At 54.5% G+C, this 16240-nt stretch overlaps 3 non-coding genes across 3 annotated transcripts; all 3 read right to left on the reverse strand.

Annotated features, from left to right (window-relative positions):
• Positions 1-2411: 2411 nt before the first annotated feature.
• Positions 2412-2574, reverse strand: LOC126291842 (U1 spliceosomal RNA). Its single transcript, XR_007551894.1, has one exon. It is a non-coding gene; the product is annotated as a U1 spliceosomal RNA (small nuclear RNA).
• A 6134-nt stretch (positions 2575-8708) lies between these two features.
• LOC126291846 (U1 spliceosomal RNA) lies at positions 8709-8871 on the reverse strand. Its single transcript, XR_007551895.1, has one exon. It is a non-coding gene; the product is annotated as a U1 spliceosomal RNA (small nuclear RNA).
• A 6139-nt stretch (positions 8872-15010) lies between these two features.
• On the reverse strand, positions 15011-15173 carry LOC126291850 (U1 spliceosomal RNA). The gene has a single exon (XR_007551898.1). It is a non-coding gene; the product is annotated as a U1 spliceosomal RNA (small nuclear RNA).
• Between the last annotated feature and the right edge of the window lie 1067 nt (positions 15174-16240).

Below are 16240 nucleotides of genomic sequence, written 5' to 3' on the forward strand. Positions count from 1 at the left end.
GATTTATGAGAGTTGTGTTGGTGTGATGGGATATGGGTGAGGTGCAGGAGCTGGTCATCAGAGGATGAACTGGGATGGAAGTCACATTGTTTAATGGGAAGAAGGTGGTGTTGGTTCAAGTGTTCATGAATGTCTTGGGATAGGATGGATTCGAAGATCTTGTTAAACACTGAGATGTGGCATATGGGGCAGTAGGAGAAGGTATTTGTTGGAGGATTGTGGGGTTTGAGGAAAATCAAGATTTTGGATGTTTTCTATTGTTGAGAAGAGTAACCCATAGAGAAGATATTGGTGTAAAGGGTTGCAAGGGTTATGAGAAACGAGAGGGAACATTCTTTGAGGTGTCAATAAGTACTGCAGTCATGATCAGGGAGAGTGTTCCATATTTTATGGAGTACTCGTTGTATGTCATTTGCTGTAATTGATGTGATTGTGGTAAGTTGTCCAAGTGCTGGAAGCTGGGAACCAGAGGTGGAACAGTGGTGTTTGTACTTTCATGGATTGTAGGGAAATGCGAGTATTCAAAATGTGGTTCATTAGGGATGGAGAAGATGTCAGACAGATAGGACCCAGAATGGTTAGCTTTGTTCAGGTTGTCAGGTGATGGATGGTTATCATGGGGAGTAGTTATTGTGAGTGAGTTGACAGGTTGCTTTCCAGTACTTGAAAGAGTTTTTTTATGGGGAGTGTAGCGTTGCGTTTGGGTCATGTCAGGCGCCAGTCCCAATGTTTGTTGCATTTAATAAATTCCTAATATATGTACTTGCTGGTGGCATGTGAGTGTATCCCAGTCATGAGACTGCAAGAAGGAGAGGTACTTATGGCAAGGTTCTCAGAGGAGTATTTGGGCTTGGGGGGAAGGGGACAGTAAAGGAACATGTTCTTACGAGAATTTTGGTGGATATAGTGTCTGACAACCTCTTCTGCAGGAAGGATGTGGTCTCAGGGATTATGTCAGGTCGCAGGAAGGACAGTGGGTAGCTTTCAGTCTTGGTGCCTGTGGATATTCCAGTAGGCATTTCAGTTGGTGCACGAGTAGTCTTGGATAACTGTTCGTTGGAAATTGTGGCGGGCAACAAGCAGATGAGTCTGGGTGTAGAACATGGTGAGGAGTAAATCTAAATGGTCACTTCCAGTTGGGCCAAGGATATCTGCAGTGAGTCATCCAAAGAGGTAGGGAAATGCTAAGATGACATTAGGGGTTGTGTAGTTTTCAAGACTGGTGTGACATAGAAAGGGGAAAATGTCACCTTGCAGAGAGTCAATACTCTGATGCCACCCATTCTGTGGATGTTGCTGCAGGCCTTACATTCACCCCTCCCTGTCTCTTTGCCTGGACATGGAGTAAGTAGGGATAAATTAAATTGCTTGTTTATGAAGTAGTAACAGTTCTGAAGTGTAATGAAATGATATTAAACAAGAAAGTGTATTTTTTTTGTGAATTCAGTGATTCAATAACGAATTTATTAATCCTAACTATCTCTGCAATTAGTGTACGTGAGTGTTTGATTGGAATTGTTGCAATCGAAACCGAGCTTAATAATTTCATGCGGCTGTTTTCAGTCCTCCTCGTGCTTCAATTGCTCATTTCCAAGCGTTATTTTGGGTTGCCTGCAAAGTTGTCAGATGAAACACAACCACTGCGACGAAAGGCCATTACTTAGAGCAGGAGGGAAACTGTCATGGCCAGGAAGATATTCACTGTGTGTGGAAGCTAAGTGAGGATCCGAAGCTGACTTGCCGCACACGTTGCAGCATTCACTCGCCAACGGCAACGGGGTAAGAAACGGGTAAAATACGCCGGTTCTCGTCCGATCACAGAGGTTGGGCTAGGATGGGTGGCCGCCTGGGAGCACAGGGCGCTGTTGGCTAGAATCGATGTTTCTCGTTTTCGGTGCAGCTCGTCATGTTGCTTCCTTCGGTTCACATCCCCACAAGCTCCTCAAGTGCCGCAAGTCTGCAAGTCTCTAGACGCTACGCTAGACGCTTGCTTCCGGCCCGTCATGTACCTTGCCACAGGCGCCAAAGCGTTCGGCTGGCCGACAGCCCCTGTACGCCGGCTCGCGCCACAGCAGCCACTGTGCTTGCAGGGAATGCCGCGCCCTCGAATAACGTTTGGCGCACAATCTGTTTATGGACAGAGAAAGCTAAAAGGGGCCGTTCGACCGTTAATACCGAAATCGTAGCCAAGTTAGATCGCCTGAGCCATCTCGCGGCTGCCGTTGTTATTACGAGCGCGCGTGCCACGCGGTTAACGAGGAGTGCGCTGGCTGTGGGTTTCGACGCCGTGTCCTAGTGCATTTTGTCGTTTCTAGTGGAGGCATCATCGCTTACAAGAAGCTGGTAAATAACTCACTGACAGTGCTTCTCATTTACCACGAGAAGAGGCTTTGATTGCACTATAGATTAACACCGAGACTGCACGAACGCAGTCCCGACTACCAATAATTATGCGCCCAAGTTACTCGCATTTGGAGTAATCGCGGGGGTCAGCTCGACCGAAGTGCAATGGACGAGCCTCACCCCAGAGGAACTGCCTTCATGATCACGGTATCCTCTACGCCAGGTAAGTATGTTTTTCCTCGGGTTTTTTTTCTTTATTGTAATTTTATTCACCTCATACAAGGCGGGCTGGCAGCAGCATATTACCCTGCCTTGAGCCTTGAGTGGTACAATAATATGACATAGAGGTGGCACAGACAATGCAATAAAAACTGCGGGCAAAAAATGTAGATACACTGATGGCGATGATCTCCGGCGCACGAATGTTCGCTGAGCGTGTGCGAGTCCGGGGACGTGCCAAGGGAGGGGGAGAAGGAAGGGGAGTGGAACAGGGAGAGGGGAGGGCAGATGCCATGGGCAAGGGAGACTGGGGGAGAGGAGGAAAAAAGGGGGGAGCCCGGGGGAAGAGGGGTGGAGGAAGGGGACGGGGGAAAATGAAAGAGAAGGGAGGGAGGGTGCCAAGAGGAGAGACCACAGGAAGTGGGGGGGGGTAGAATCAAAGTTGATAGGAGGGGTAGATGGAGGGGAGGATGACATCATCAGGGAGGGGGAGCTGCCGGAAGCCACCTTGGGAGTGGGTAAGAAGGGTGGAGAGATGGAGACCGGGTGGGACGTGGGAATACAAGCGCGGCAGTGGGCGGGGGTGGGAGAGGATGGGCGAGACAAGCGGTTGAGGCGTGTCGAGTTTGCGGGAGGTGTACAGGACCCATATCCTTTCAAGGAAAAGGAGGAGGTGGGGGAAAGGAAGGAGATCGTACTGGATCTACATGGAGGAGGGGAGACGGATGCGATAGGCGAGGCGGAGAGCATGGCGTTCAAGGATTTGAAGGGATTTATAAAAGGAAGAGGAGGCAGAGATCCAGGATGGATGGGCGTATCAGAGGAAAGGACGGATGAGGGATTTATAGGTGTGGAGGAGGGTGGAGGGGCCCAGACCCCACGTACGGCCCAAAAGGAGCTTGAGGAGGCGGAGTCGGGAGTGTGCCTTGGCTTGGATTGTCCAGAGATGTGGGGTCCAGGAGAGGCGATGGATGAGGGTGACGCCAAGGTACTTGAGGGTGGGAGTGACGGCGATAGGACGGCCATAGATGGTGAGATAGAAATCAAGGAGGCGGAAGGAAGGGGTGGTTTTGCCTACAATGATCGAATGGGTTTTGGAGGGATTGACCTTGAGCAACCACTGGTTGCACCAAGCAGTGAACCGGTCAAGATGGGATTGAAGAAGGTGTTGGGAGCGCTGCAGGGTGGGGGCAAGGGCAAGGAAGGCTGTGTCATCGGCAAACTGGAGAAGGTGGATGGGGGGGTGACAACGGCGGCATGTCCGCCGTATACAAAAGGTACAGAAGGGGGGAGAGGATGGTGCCTTGGGGCACATCGGCAGAGGGAAAAATGTGTAGGAATCCGTGTTATGGATGGTGACGTAGGAAGGACGGTGGGAGAGAAAGGAGCCGATCAGACAGACGTAGTTAATGGGAAGGGCGAAGGTTTGGAGCTTGAAGAGGAGACCGGAATGCCATACACGGTCATAAGCTCGTTAGAAGTCCAGGGAGAGGAAGATAGCGAGGCAACGGGAATTAAGCTGGTCGGAAAGGAGATGAGTGAGGTGAAGGAGAGGGTCGTCGGAAGAGAAGGACGGCGGAAAGCCACACTGGGTAACCGGAAGGAGGCGGTGCTGGCGGAGATGCTGGTGGATGCGGCGGGAGAGGATAGATTCCAGGACCTTGCTGAAGACTGAGGTAAGGCTGATGGGACGGTAGGAAGAGACGGTAGACGGCGGTTTGACAGGTTTAAGGAACATCAGGACACGGGAGGTTTTACACAGGTTGGGGTAGTAACCGGTGGACAGGACTACATTGTAGAGCCTGGCCAAGGTGGAGAGGAAAGAGGCAGGAGCTTTGTGAAGGTGAGGTGACCAGGAGCGGTGTTGCGTTTTGTGCGGAGTGTAGCAATAGATCCTGTGTAGTGATTGAGGCATTGAGTTCCGTGTGTGTTATGTTGTCCAAGTACTGGATACCAGGTGCGAGGGAAGGGAGAGAGGTCTCAGTTCGATCGGGGACATCTGGAAAGAGGGAGTAATCGAACTGGGGATCATCGGGGATGGAAAAGACATCACACAGGTAGGAGGCAAAGTGATTGGCCTTACTATGGGTGTCAGGGAAGGGGTGATCATCATGGAGAAGAGAATAGTAGGGGGAGGGTTTAGTTCCGGTAAGGCAATGGAAGGCGGACCAGAACTTGGATGAGTCGATAGGGAAGGTAGCATTTAAATGGGTGCATGTCTGTCGCCAGTTCCAGCGTTTCTTGGCCACGAGCAAATTACGAATGTGTCGTTGGAGTTGCCGGTGGGGTCGTAGTGTGTCCGGGTCACGCGTATGGAGGAAGGCACGGTAGAGACGGCGGCATTCACGGAGGAGGAGGACGGCCTGTGGGGGTGAGGTAGGACGGTGTGGGTGGATAGCGACAGTAGGGACGTGGGCCTCCACGGCCTCAGACAAGGTCTGCTGGAGAAAGGTGGCGGCATGGGTTACATCGTCAGGGTGACGGTAGGTGAAGGGGTGGCTATCAACCCGAGTGGAGAGGGTATCCCAGTAGGCATTGCAGTTGGCACGGGAATAGTCATGGACATACTTAGGGGGAGGGTCATGACGAGGGTCGGGGTGGGGGCGACGACCGTCTGAAACGGTGAGGAGGACAGGGAGATGGTCGCTACCAATAGGTTCCAGGACATCCACCGTTATGCTGTCAAGGAGGTTTACGGAGGAAAGGACAACATCAGGAATGCAGTTGGATTCGGGACGGGTGTGCTGGGGGATGGGGATGAGGTCGCCTTGAAGGGAGGAGAGGAACCGATGCCACTGCCGTAACTTTGCTGCGGAACAACTGTGGATGTTGAGGTCGGCGGTGATCACATAGGAGGAGAAGGTACGGTCAACGTGGGAGAGTAAGTCGAAGGGAATAGGGGCGTTAGGGCGGACATAGATGGTGGCGCAGGTAACGGTAAGGCTGGGGAAGAAGAGACTAAGGATCAGGTGTTCGGTGGGGTTGGGAAGGAGAGGTTGGAGCCGAACAGGGATCTGGCGGTGGTGACCAATGGCCACTCCACCATGCGCAATCGGGAGGGGATTATGAGAACGGTGAAGGAGGTATGGCGAAGTGTGGACGGTGTGGTGGGGTTGGAGGAAGGTTTCATTGAGGAGGAAGGCGTCCACGCGGTGGGTGGCAAGGGTGTGCAGGAAGAGGTTCTTGTTGGCGGGAAGGGAGCGGGTGTTGTTGAAAAGGAGACGGTGCTGTCGTGCCATGACTGGGATTGAGACAAGGGTGTCAAGGCGGGAGAAGGTGAAATGGGCCTGGTTGTTGGAGTAGGTGGCGTACATTTTCAGGTGGAAAACGGAACGGGCGGCGAGGGATACCTGTTGCAGGGTGTGGGGGCGCTGAAAAGGATGAACATTCTGAAGGACAATGGTGAGCAATCTGATGATGTCCTCAGCATAGAGGGTGGATGCAAGGAATTGCCAGAAGGGGTGGGGGCGTCCAGAGGGCGGGCAGGAACGGTGAGCTCAGGAGTGGTAGGAGAGGGTCGGGCTTTACATTTCTGGGAGTAAGTGAGGTGAGTTAGGTTACAGGTATTACAGGAGGGGGGGAACTGGAGATTGGGGCTCTGCCTGAGAAGGTGGGCTTGCCTACAGTGCGGGCAGGTGGGGGCCTTGTGGCACTCAGATGTAGGGTGCGCATTGTACCACAAGCACCTCTGGCACCAGAGGGATTGAGGAGGGGAACGGGAAGGGTCAACTGGGTAGCGGCGGTGAAAGGTAAGGGCACCCTCCTTCAGGAGACGATCGATGGAGGGGGCGTTCTCGGAAGAGACCCACATAAGGCGGGTGGGGCCAGCAGAGTTATGAATGCGGCGAACTGCACGCACCTCCAGATGGGGATGCGCCTTGAGCTCTGCCAACACCTGCTCCTCCATGATCGCCAGACTAAGCCGAGTAATCACGGCGGTGAGGGTCGGCGGGCGACGCGGGGTTTGGGGTTGGCGGGAGGGAGATGGGGAAGGAGCAGGGGTGAGGGAGGCATTAGGTCCAACGCGGGTGACAGGGATGGGGAAAAGGAGGTCCATGTGGAGGGTAGGGCTGGGGGAGGAGATGAGCACCGAACTACAGCGAGGAGTAAGGAGGGAGATGGGGGCACCAGGAAAATTCTGTCGAAGGAAGAGGGTGAGGTTCCAGGCTTCAAGAAAGGAGGGATCAGGACGGGAGAGGAGGTAATGGTAGGAGGGGGTGGAGGAGGATGAGGAGGGGGGCAGGCGGGGAGACATCCATGGCATCATGTGTTGGGAAAGGGGAATAAGGCGGAGCCTTTTTGGGAGTAGAGGAGGCAGGGGTGCCACAGGGGCGCTTGACGGTGGCGGAGGAGGTGTGGGGGATGGGAACGACTGGAATGTGGCGGGGAGTGGCAGGTCTCGGTGCTGGAGTCGGCAATGGATACGCTGAGGGTGATGGCGAAGGCGACGGTGAAGATGATGACGACGAGGGCGAACGGGAGTGTTGAGCATGAGCTGTAGCTCTTCGGGCAACCACCCTAGCGGGGCCACAAAACCGGAAGGAGCAGGGGGAGGGAGGGGAAGGAAGGGGTTGGAGGAGGCATGGGAGGGAGGAGCCGGGGATGAGGTGACAAATAGGGAGGGAGATGGGAGAGTGAGGAGCGGGGGGACGGACTGAGGGGGGAGTAATGCGGCACACCATGTGATAGTGGTGGCAGTGGCTGAGGTGGAGGTGTAGACGATGGCAGTGGTGGTGGCTGTAGTGGAACTGGTGGGGTTTGACATTATGATGAGCGGAGAAACACAGAACAAGACAAGGAAACAAACGAGAGACGGGCAGGGCGACTAGAGACACAGAGTAGAAGGTGACAGAGAAGGACGAAGAGCGAAGGAGACTGTCGCTGGCTGTGGGGGCGACCCAGTTGGCTGGCTGGTGTAGACGCCTCCGCTGCTGCTGTAGGCAGCAACGACCACCGCTGGCTGCTGGGGGTGACTAGCGCTGGCGGGGACCGGCGCTGGAGTATTTTTACATGTGCAAACATTTGAAACTACTGCAGGCCTTACATTCACCCCTTCCTGTCTCTTTGCTTGGACATGGAGTAAGTAGGGATAAATTAAATTGCTTGTTTATGAAGTAGTAACAGTTCTGAAGTGTAATGAAATGATATTAAACAAGAAAGTGTATTTTTTTTGTGAATTCAGTGATTCAATAACGAATTTATTAATCCTAACTATCTCTGCAATTAGTGTACGTGAGTGTTTGATTGGAATTGTTGCAATCGAAACCGAGCTTAATAATTTCATGCGGCTGTTTTCAGTACTCCTCGTGCTTCAATTGCTCATTTCCAAGCGTTATTTTGGGTTGCCTGCAAAGTTGTCAGATGAAACACAACCACTGCGACGAAAGGCCATTACTTAGAGCAGGAGGGAAACTGTCATGGCCAGGAAGATATTCAATGTGTGTGGAAGCTAAGTGAGGATCCGAAGCTGACTTGCCACACACGTTGCAGCATTCACTCGCCAACGGCAACGGGGTAAGAAACGGGTAAAATACGCCGGTTCTCGTCCGATCACAGAGGTTGGGCTAGGATGGGTGGCCGCCTGGGAGCACAGGGCGCTGTTGGCTAGAATCGATGTTTCTCGTTTTCGGTGCAGCTCGTCATGTTGCTTCCTTCGGTTCACATCCCCACAAGCTCCTCAAGTGCCGCAAGTCTGCAAGTCTCTAGACGCTACGCTAGACGCTTGCTTCCGGCCCGTCATGTACCTTGCCACAGGCGCCAAAGCGTTCGGCTGGCCGACAGCCCCTGTACGCCGGCTCGCGCCACAGCAGCCACTGTGCTTGCAGGGAATGCCGCGCCCTCGAATAACGTTTGGCGCACAATCTGTTTATGGACAGAGAAAGCTAAAAGGGGCCGTTCGACCGTTAATACCGAAATCGTAGCCAAGTTAGATCGCCTGAGCCATCTCGCGGCTGCCGTTGTTATTACGAGCGCGCGTGCCACGCGGTTAACGAGGAGTGCGCTGGCTGTGGGTTTCGACGCCGTGTCCTAGTGCATTTTGTCGTTTCTAGTGGAGGCATCATCGCTTACAAGAAGCTGGTAAATAACTCACTGACAGTGCTTCTCATTTACCACGAGAAGAGGCTTTGATTGCACTATAGATTAACACCGAGACTGCACGAACGCAGTCCCGACTACCAATAATTATGCGCCCAAGTTACTCGCATTTGGAGTAATCGCGGGGGTCAGCTCGACCGAAGTGCAATGGACGAGCCTCACCCCAGAGGAACTGCCTTCATGATCACGGTATCCTCTACGCCAGGTAAGTATGTTTTTCCTCGGGTTTTTTTTCTTTATTGTAATTTTATTCACCTCATACAAGGCGGGCTGGCAGCAGCATATTACCCTGCCTTGAGCCTTGAGTGGTACAATAATATGACATAGAGGTGGCACAGACAATGCAATAAAAACTGCGGGCAAAAAATGTAGATACACTGATGGCGATGATCTCCGGCGCACGAATGTTCGCTGAGCGTGTGCGAGTCCGGGGACGTGCCAAGGGAGGGCGAGAAGGAAGGGGAGTGGAACAGGGAGAGGGGAGGGCAGATGCCATGGGCAAGGGAGACTGGGGGAGAGGAGGAAAAAAGGGGGGAGCCCGGGGGAAGAGGGGTGGAGGAAGGGGACGGGGGAAAATGAAAGAGAAGGGAGGGAGGGTGCCAAGAGGAGAGACCACAGGAAGTGGGGGGGGGGGGGGGTAGAATCAAAGTTGATAGGAGGGGTAGATGGAGGGGAGGATGACATCATCAGGGAGGGGGAGCTGCCGGAAGCCACCTTGGGAGTGGGTAAGGAGGGTGGAGAGATGGAGACCGGGTGGGACGTGGGAATACAAGCGCGGCAGTGGGCGGGGGTGGGAGAGGATGGGCGAGACAAGCGGTTGAGGCGTGTCGAGTTTGCGGGAGGTGTACAGGACCAATATCCTTTCAAGGAAAAGGAGGAGGTGGGGGAAAGGAAGGAGATCGTACTGGATCTACATGGAGGAGGGGAGACGGATGCGATAGGCGAGGCGGAGAGCATGGCGTTCAAGGATTTGAAGGGATTTATAAAAGGAAGAGGAGGCAGAGATCCAGGATGGATGGGCGTATCAGAGGAAAGGACGGATGAGGGATTTATAGGTGTGGAGGAGGGTGGAGGGGCCCAGACCCCACGTACGGCCCAAAAGGAGCTTGAGGAGGCGGAGTCGGGAGTGTGCCTTGGCTTGGATTGTCCAGAGATGTGGGGTCCAGGAGAGGCGATGGATGAGGGTGACGCCAAGGTACTTGAGGGTGGGAGTGACGGCGATAGGACGGCCATAGATGGTGAGATAGAAATCAAGGAGGCGGAAGGAAGGGGTGGTTTTGCCTACAATGATCGAATGGGTTTTGGAGGGATTGACCTTGAGCAACCACTGGTTGCACCAAGCAGTGAACCGGTCAAGATGGGATTGAAGAAGGTGTTGGGAGCGCTGCAGGGTGGGGGCAAGGGCAAGGAAGGCTGTGTCATCGGCAAACTGGAGAAGGTGGATGGGGGGTGACAACGGCGGCATGTCCGCCGTATACAAAAGGTACAGAAGGGGGGAGAGGATGGTGCCTTGGGGCACATCGGCAGAGGGAAAAATGTGTAGGAATCCGTGTTATGGATGGTGACGTAGGAAGGACGGTGGGAGAGAAAGGAGCCGATCAGACAGACGTAGTTAATGGGAAGGGCGAAGGTTTGGAGCTTGAAGAGGAGACCGGAATGCCATACACGGTCATAAGCTCGTTAGAAGTCCAGGGAGAGGAAGATAGCGAGGCAACGGGAATTAAGCTGGTCGGAAAGGAGATGAGTGAGGTGAAGGAGAGGGTCGTCGGAAGAGAAGGACGGCGGAAAGCCACACTGGGTAACCGGAAGGAGGCGGTGCTGGCGGAGATGCTGGTGGATGCGGCGGGAGAGGATAGATTCCAGGACCTTGCTGAAGACTGAGGTAAGGCTGATGGGACGGTAGGAAGAGACGGTAGACGGCGGTTTGACAGGTTTAAGGAACATCAGGACACGGGAGGTTTTACACAGGTTGGGGTAGTAACCGGTGGACAGGACTACATTGTAGAGCCTGGCCAAGGTGGAGAGGAAAGAGGCAGGAGCTTTGTGAAGGTGAGGTGACCAGGAGCGGTGTTGCGTTTTGTGCGGAGTGTAGCAATAGATCCTGTGTAGTGATTGAGGCATTGAGTTCCGTGTGTGTTATGTTGTCCAAGTACTGGATACCAGGTGCGAGGGAAGGGAGAGAGGTCTCAGTTCGATCGGGGACATCTGGAAAGAGGGAGTAATCGAACTGGGGATCATCGGGGATGGAAAAGACATCACACAGGTAGGAGGCAAAGTGATTGGCCTTACTATGGGTGTCAGGGAAGGGGTGATCATCATGGAGAAGAGAATAGTAGGGGGAGGGTTTAGTTCCGGTAAGGCAATGGAAGGCGGACCAGAACTTGGATGAGTCGATAGGGAAGGTAGCATTTAAATGGGTGCATGTCTGTCGCCAGTTCCAGCGTTTCTTGGCCACGAGCAAATTACGAATGTGTCGTTGGAGTTGCCGGTGGGGTCGTAGTGTGTCCGGGTCACGCGTATGGAGGAAGGCACGGTAGAGACGGCGGCATTCACGGAGGAGGAGGACGGCCTGTGGGGGTGAGGTAGGACGGTGTGGGTGGATAGCGACAGTAGGGACGTGGGCCTCCACGGCCTCAGACAAGGTCTGCTGGAGAAAGGTGGCGGCATGGGTTACATCGTCAGGGTGACGGTAGGTGAAGGGGTGGCTATCAACCCGAGTGGAGAGGGTATCCCAGTAGGCATTGCAGTTGGCACGGGAATAGTCATGGACATACTTAGGGGGAGGGTCATGACGAGGGTCGGGGTGGGGGCGACGACCGTCTGAAACGGTGAGGAGGACAGGGAGATGGTCGCTACCAATAGGTTCCAGGACATCCACCGTTATGCTGTCAAGGAGGTTTACGGAGGAAAGGACAACATCAGGAATGCAGTTGGATTCGGGACGGGTGTGCTGGGGGATGGGGATGAGGTCGCCTTGAAGGGAGGAGAGGAACCGATGCCACTGCCGTAACTTTGCTGCGGAACAACTGTGGATGTTGAGGTCGGCGGTGATCACATAGGAGGAGAAGGTACGGTCAACGTGGGAGAGTAAGTCGAAGGGAATAGGGGCGTTAGGGCGGACATAGATGGTGGCGCAGGTAACGGTAAGGCTGGGGAAGAAGAGACTAAGGATCAGGTGTTCGGTGGGGTTGGGAAGGAGAGGTTGGAGCCGAACAGGGATCTGGCGGTGGTGACCAATGGCCACTCCACCATGCGCAATCGGGAGGGGATTATGAGAACGGTGAAGGAGGTATGGCGAAGTGTGGACGGTGTGGTGGGGTTGGAGGAAGGTTTCATTGAGGAGGAAGGCGTCCACGCGGTGGGTGGCAAGGGTGTGCAGAAAGAGGTTCTTGTTGGCGGGAAGGGAGCGGGTGTTGTTGAAAAGGAGACGGTGCTGTCGTGCCATGACAGGGATTGAGACAAGGGTGTCAAGGCGGGAGAAGGTGAAATGGGCCTGGTTGTTGGAGTAGGTGGCGTACATTTTCAGGTGGAAAACGGAACGGGCGGCGAGGGATACCTGTTGCAGGGTGTGGGGGCGCTGAAAAGGATGAACATTCTGAAGGACAATGGTGAGCAATCTGATGATGTCCTCAGCATAGAGGGTGGATGCAAGGAATTGCCAGAAGGGGTGGGGGCGTCCAGAGGGCGGGCAGGAACGGTGAGCTCAGGAGTGGTAGGAGAGGGTCGGGCTTTACATTTCTGGGAGTAAGTGAGGTGAGTTAGGTTACAGGTATTACAGGAGGGGGGGAACTGGAGATTGGGGCTCTGCCTGAGAAGGTGGGCTTGCCTACAGTGCGGGCAGGTGGGGGCCTTGTGGCACTCAGATGTAGGGTGCGCATTGTACCACAAGCACCTCTGGCACCAGAGGGATTGAGGAGGGGAACGGGAAGGGTCAACTGGGTAGCGGCGGTGAAAGGTAAGGGCACCCTCCTTCAGGAGACGATCGATGGAGGGGGCGTTCTCGGAAGAGACCCACATAAGGCGGGTGGGGCCAGCAGAGTTATGAATGCGGCGAACTGCACGCACCTCCAGATGGGGATGCGCCTTGAGCTCTGCCAACACCTGCTCCTCCATGATCGCCAGACTAAGCCGAGTAATCACGGCGGTGAGGGTCGGCGGGCGACGCGGGGTTTGGGGTTGGCGGGAGGGAGATGGGGAAGGAGCAGGGGTGAGGGAGGCATTAGGTCCAACGCGGGTGACAGGGATGGGGGAAAGGAGGTCCATGTGGAGGGTAGGGCTGGGGGAGGAGATGAGCACCGAACTACAGCGAGGAGTAAGGAGGGAGATGGGGGCACCAGGAAAATTCTGTCGAAGGAAGAGGGTGAGGTTGAAGGCTTCAAGAAAGGAGGGATCAGGACGGGAGAGGAGGTAATGGTAGGAGGGGGTGGAGGAGGATGAGGAGGGGGGCAGGCGGGGAGACATCCATGGCATCATGTGTTGGGAAAGGGGAATAAGGCGGAGCCTTTTTGGGAGTAGAGGAGGCAGGGGTGCCACAGGGGCGCTTGACGGTGGCGGAGGAGGTGTGGGGGATGGGAACGACTGGAATGTGGCGGGGAGTGGCAGGTCTCGGTGCTGGAGTCGGCAACGGATACGCTGAGGGTGATGGCGAAGGCGACGGTGAAGATGATGACGACGAGGGCGAACGGGAGTGTTGAGCATGAGCTGTAGCTCTTCGGGCAACCACCCTAGCGGGGCCACAAAACCGGAAGGAGCAGGGGGAGGGAGGGGAAGGAAGGGATTGGAGGAGGCATGGGAGGGAGTAGCCGGGGATGAGGTGACAAATAGGGAGGGAGATGGGAGAGTGAGGAACGGGGGGACGGACTGAGGGGGGAGTAATGCGGCACACCATGTGATAGTGGTGGCAGTGGCTGAGGTGGAGGTGTAGACGATGGCAGTGGTGGTGGCTGTAGTGGAACTGGTGGGGTTTGACATTATGATGAGCGGAGAAACACAGAACAAGACAAGGAAACAAACGAGAGACAGGCAGGGCGACTAGAGACACAGAGTAGAAGGTGACAGAGAAGGACGAAGAGCGAAGGAGACTGTCGCTGGCTGTGGGGGCGACCCAGTTGGCTGGCTGGTGTAGACGCCTCCGCTGCTGCTGTAGGCAGCAACGACCACCGCTGGCTGCTGGGGGTGACTAGCGCTGGCGGGGACCGGCGCTGGAGTATTTTTACATGTGCAAACATTTGAAACTACTGCAGGCCTTACATTCACCCCTTCCTGTCTCTTTGCTTGGACATGGAGTAAGTAGGGATAAATTAAATTGCTTGTTTATGAAGTAGTAACAGTTCTGAAGTGTAATGAAATGATATTAAACAAGAAAGTGTATTTTTTTTGTGAATTCAGTGATTCAATAACGAATTTATTAATCCTAACTATCTCTGCAATTAGTGTACGTGAGTGTTTGATTGGAATTGTTGCAATCGAAACCGAGCTTAATAATTTCATGCGGCTGTTTTCAGTCCTCCTCGTGCTTCAATTGCTCATTTCCAAGCGTTATTTTGGGTTGCCTGCAAAGTTGTCAGATGAAACACAACCACTGCGACGAAAGGCCATTACTTAGAGCAGGAGGGAAACTGTCATGGCCAGGAAGATATTCACTGTGTGTGGAAGCTAAGTGAGGATCCGAAGCTGACTTGCCGCACACGTTGCAGCATTCACTCGCCAACGGCAACGGGGTAAGAAACGGGTAAAATACGCCGGTTCTCGTCCGATCACAGAGGTTGGGCTAGGATGGGTGGCCGCCTGGGAGCACAGGGCGCTGTTGGCTAGAATCGATGTTTCTCGTTTTCGGTGCAGCTCGTCATGTTGCTTCCTTCGGTTCACATCCCCACAAGCTCCTCAAGTGCCGCAAGTCTGCAAGTCTCTAGACGCTACGCTAGACGCTTGCTTCCGGCCCGTCATGTACCTTGCCACAGGCGCCAAAGCGTTCGGCTGGCCGACAGCCCCTGTACGCCGGCTCGCGCCACAGCAGCCACTGTGCTTGCAGGGAATGCCGCGCCCTCGAATAACGTTTGGCGCACAATCTGTTTATGGACAGAGAAAGCTAAAAGGGGCCGTTCGACCGTTAATACCGAAATCGTAGCCAAGTTAGATCGCCTGAGCCATCTCGCGGCTGCCGTTGTTATTACGAGCGCGCGTGCCACGCGGTTAACGAGGAGTGCGCTGGCTGTGGGTTTCGACGCCGTGTCCTAGTGCATTTTGTCGTTTCTAGTGGAGGCATCATCGCTTACAAGAAGCAGGTAAATAACTCACTGACAGTGCTTCTCATTTACCACGAGAAGAGGCTTTGATTGCACTATAGATTAACACCGAGACTGCACGAACGCAGTCCCGACTACCAATAATTATGCGCCCAAGTTACTCGCTCTTGGAGTAATCGCGGGGGTCAGCTCGACCGAAGTGCAATGGACGAGCCTCACCCCAGAGGAACTGCCTTCATGATCACGGTATCCTCTACGCCAGGTAAGTATGTTTTTCCTCGGGTTTTTTTTCTTTATTGTAATTTTATTCACCTCATACAAGGCGGGCTGGCAGCAGCATATTACCCTGCCTTGAGCCTTGAGTGGTACAATAATATGACATAGAGGTGGCACAGACAATGCAATAAAAACTGCGGGCAAAAAATGTAGATACACTGATGGCGATGATCTCCGGCGCACGAATGTTCGCTGAGCGTGTGCGAGTCCGGGGACGTGCCAAGGGAGGGGGAGAAGGAAGGGGAGTGGAACAGGGAGAGGGGAGGGCAGATGCCATGGGCAAGGGAGACTGGGGGAGAGGAGGAAAAAAGGGGGGAGCCCGGGGGAAGAGGGGTGGAGGAAGGGGACGGGGGAAAATGAAAGAGAAGGGAGGGAGGGTGCCAAGAGGAGAGACCACAGGAAGTGGGGGGGGGGGGTAGAATCAAAGTTGATAGGAGGGGTAGATGGAGGGGAGGATGACATCATCAGGGAGGGGGAGCTGCCGGAAGCCACCTTGGGAGTGGGTAAGGAGGGTGGAGAGATGGAGACCGGGTGGGACGTGGGAATACAAGCGCGGCAGTGGGCGGGGGTGGGAGAGGATGGGCGAGACAAGCGGTTGAGGCGTGTCGAGTTTGCGGGAGGTGTACAGGACCCATATCCTTTCAAGGAAAAGGAGGAGGTGGGGGAAAGGAAGGAGATCGTACTGGATCTACATGGAGGAGGGGAGACGGATGCGATAGGCGAGGCGGAGAGCATGGCGTTCAAGGATTTGAAGGGATTTATAAAAGGAAGAGGAGGCAGAGATCCAGGATGGATGGGCGTATCAGAGGAAAGGACGGATGAGGGATTTATAGGTGTGGAGGAGGGTGGAGGGGCCCAGACCCCACGTACGGCCCAAAAGGAGCTTGAGGAGGCGGAGTCGGGAGTGTGCCTTGGCTTGGATTGTCCAGAGATGTGGGGTCCAGGAGAGGCGATGGATGAGGGTGACGCCAAGGTACTTGAGGGTGGGAGTGACGGCGATAGGACGGCCATAGATGGTGAGATAGAAATCAAGGAGGCGGAAGGAAGGGGTGGTTTTGCCT

The sequence above is a fragment of the Schistocerca gregaria genome, chromosome 1 (genome assembly GCF_023897955.1).
Source record: "Schistocerca gregaria isolate iqSchGreg1 chromosome 1, iqSchGreg1.2, whole genome shotgun sequence".
In the NCBI taxonomy this organism is placed as follows: domain Eukaryota; kingdom Metazoa; phylum Arthropoda; class Insecta; order Orthoptera; family Acrididae; genus Schistocerca; species Schistocerca gregaria.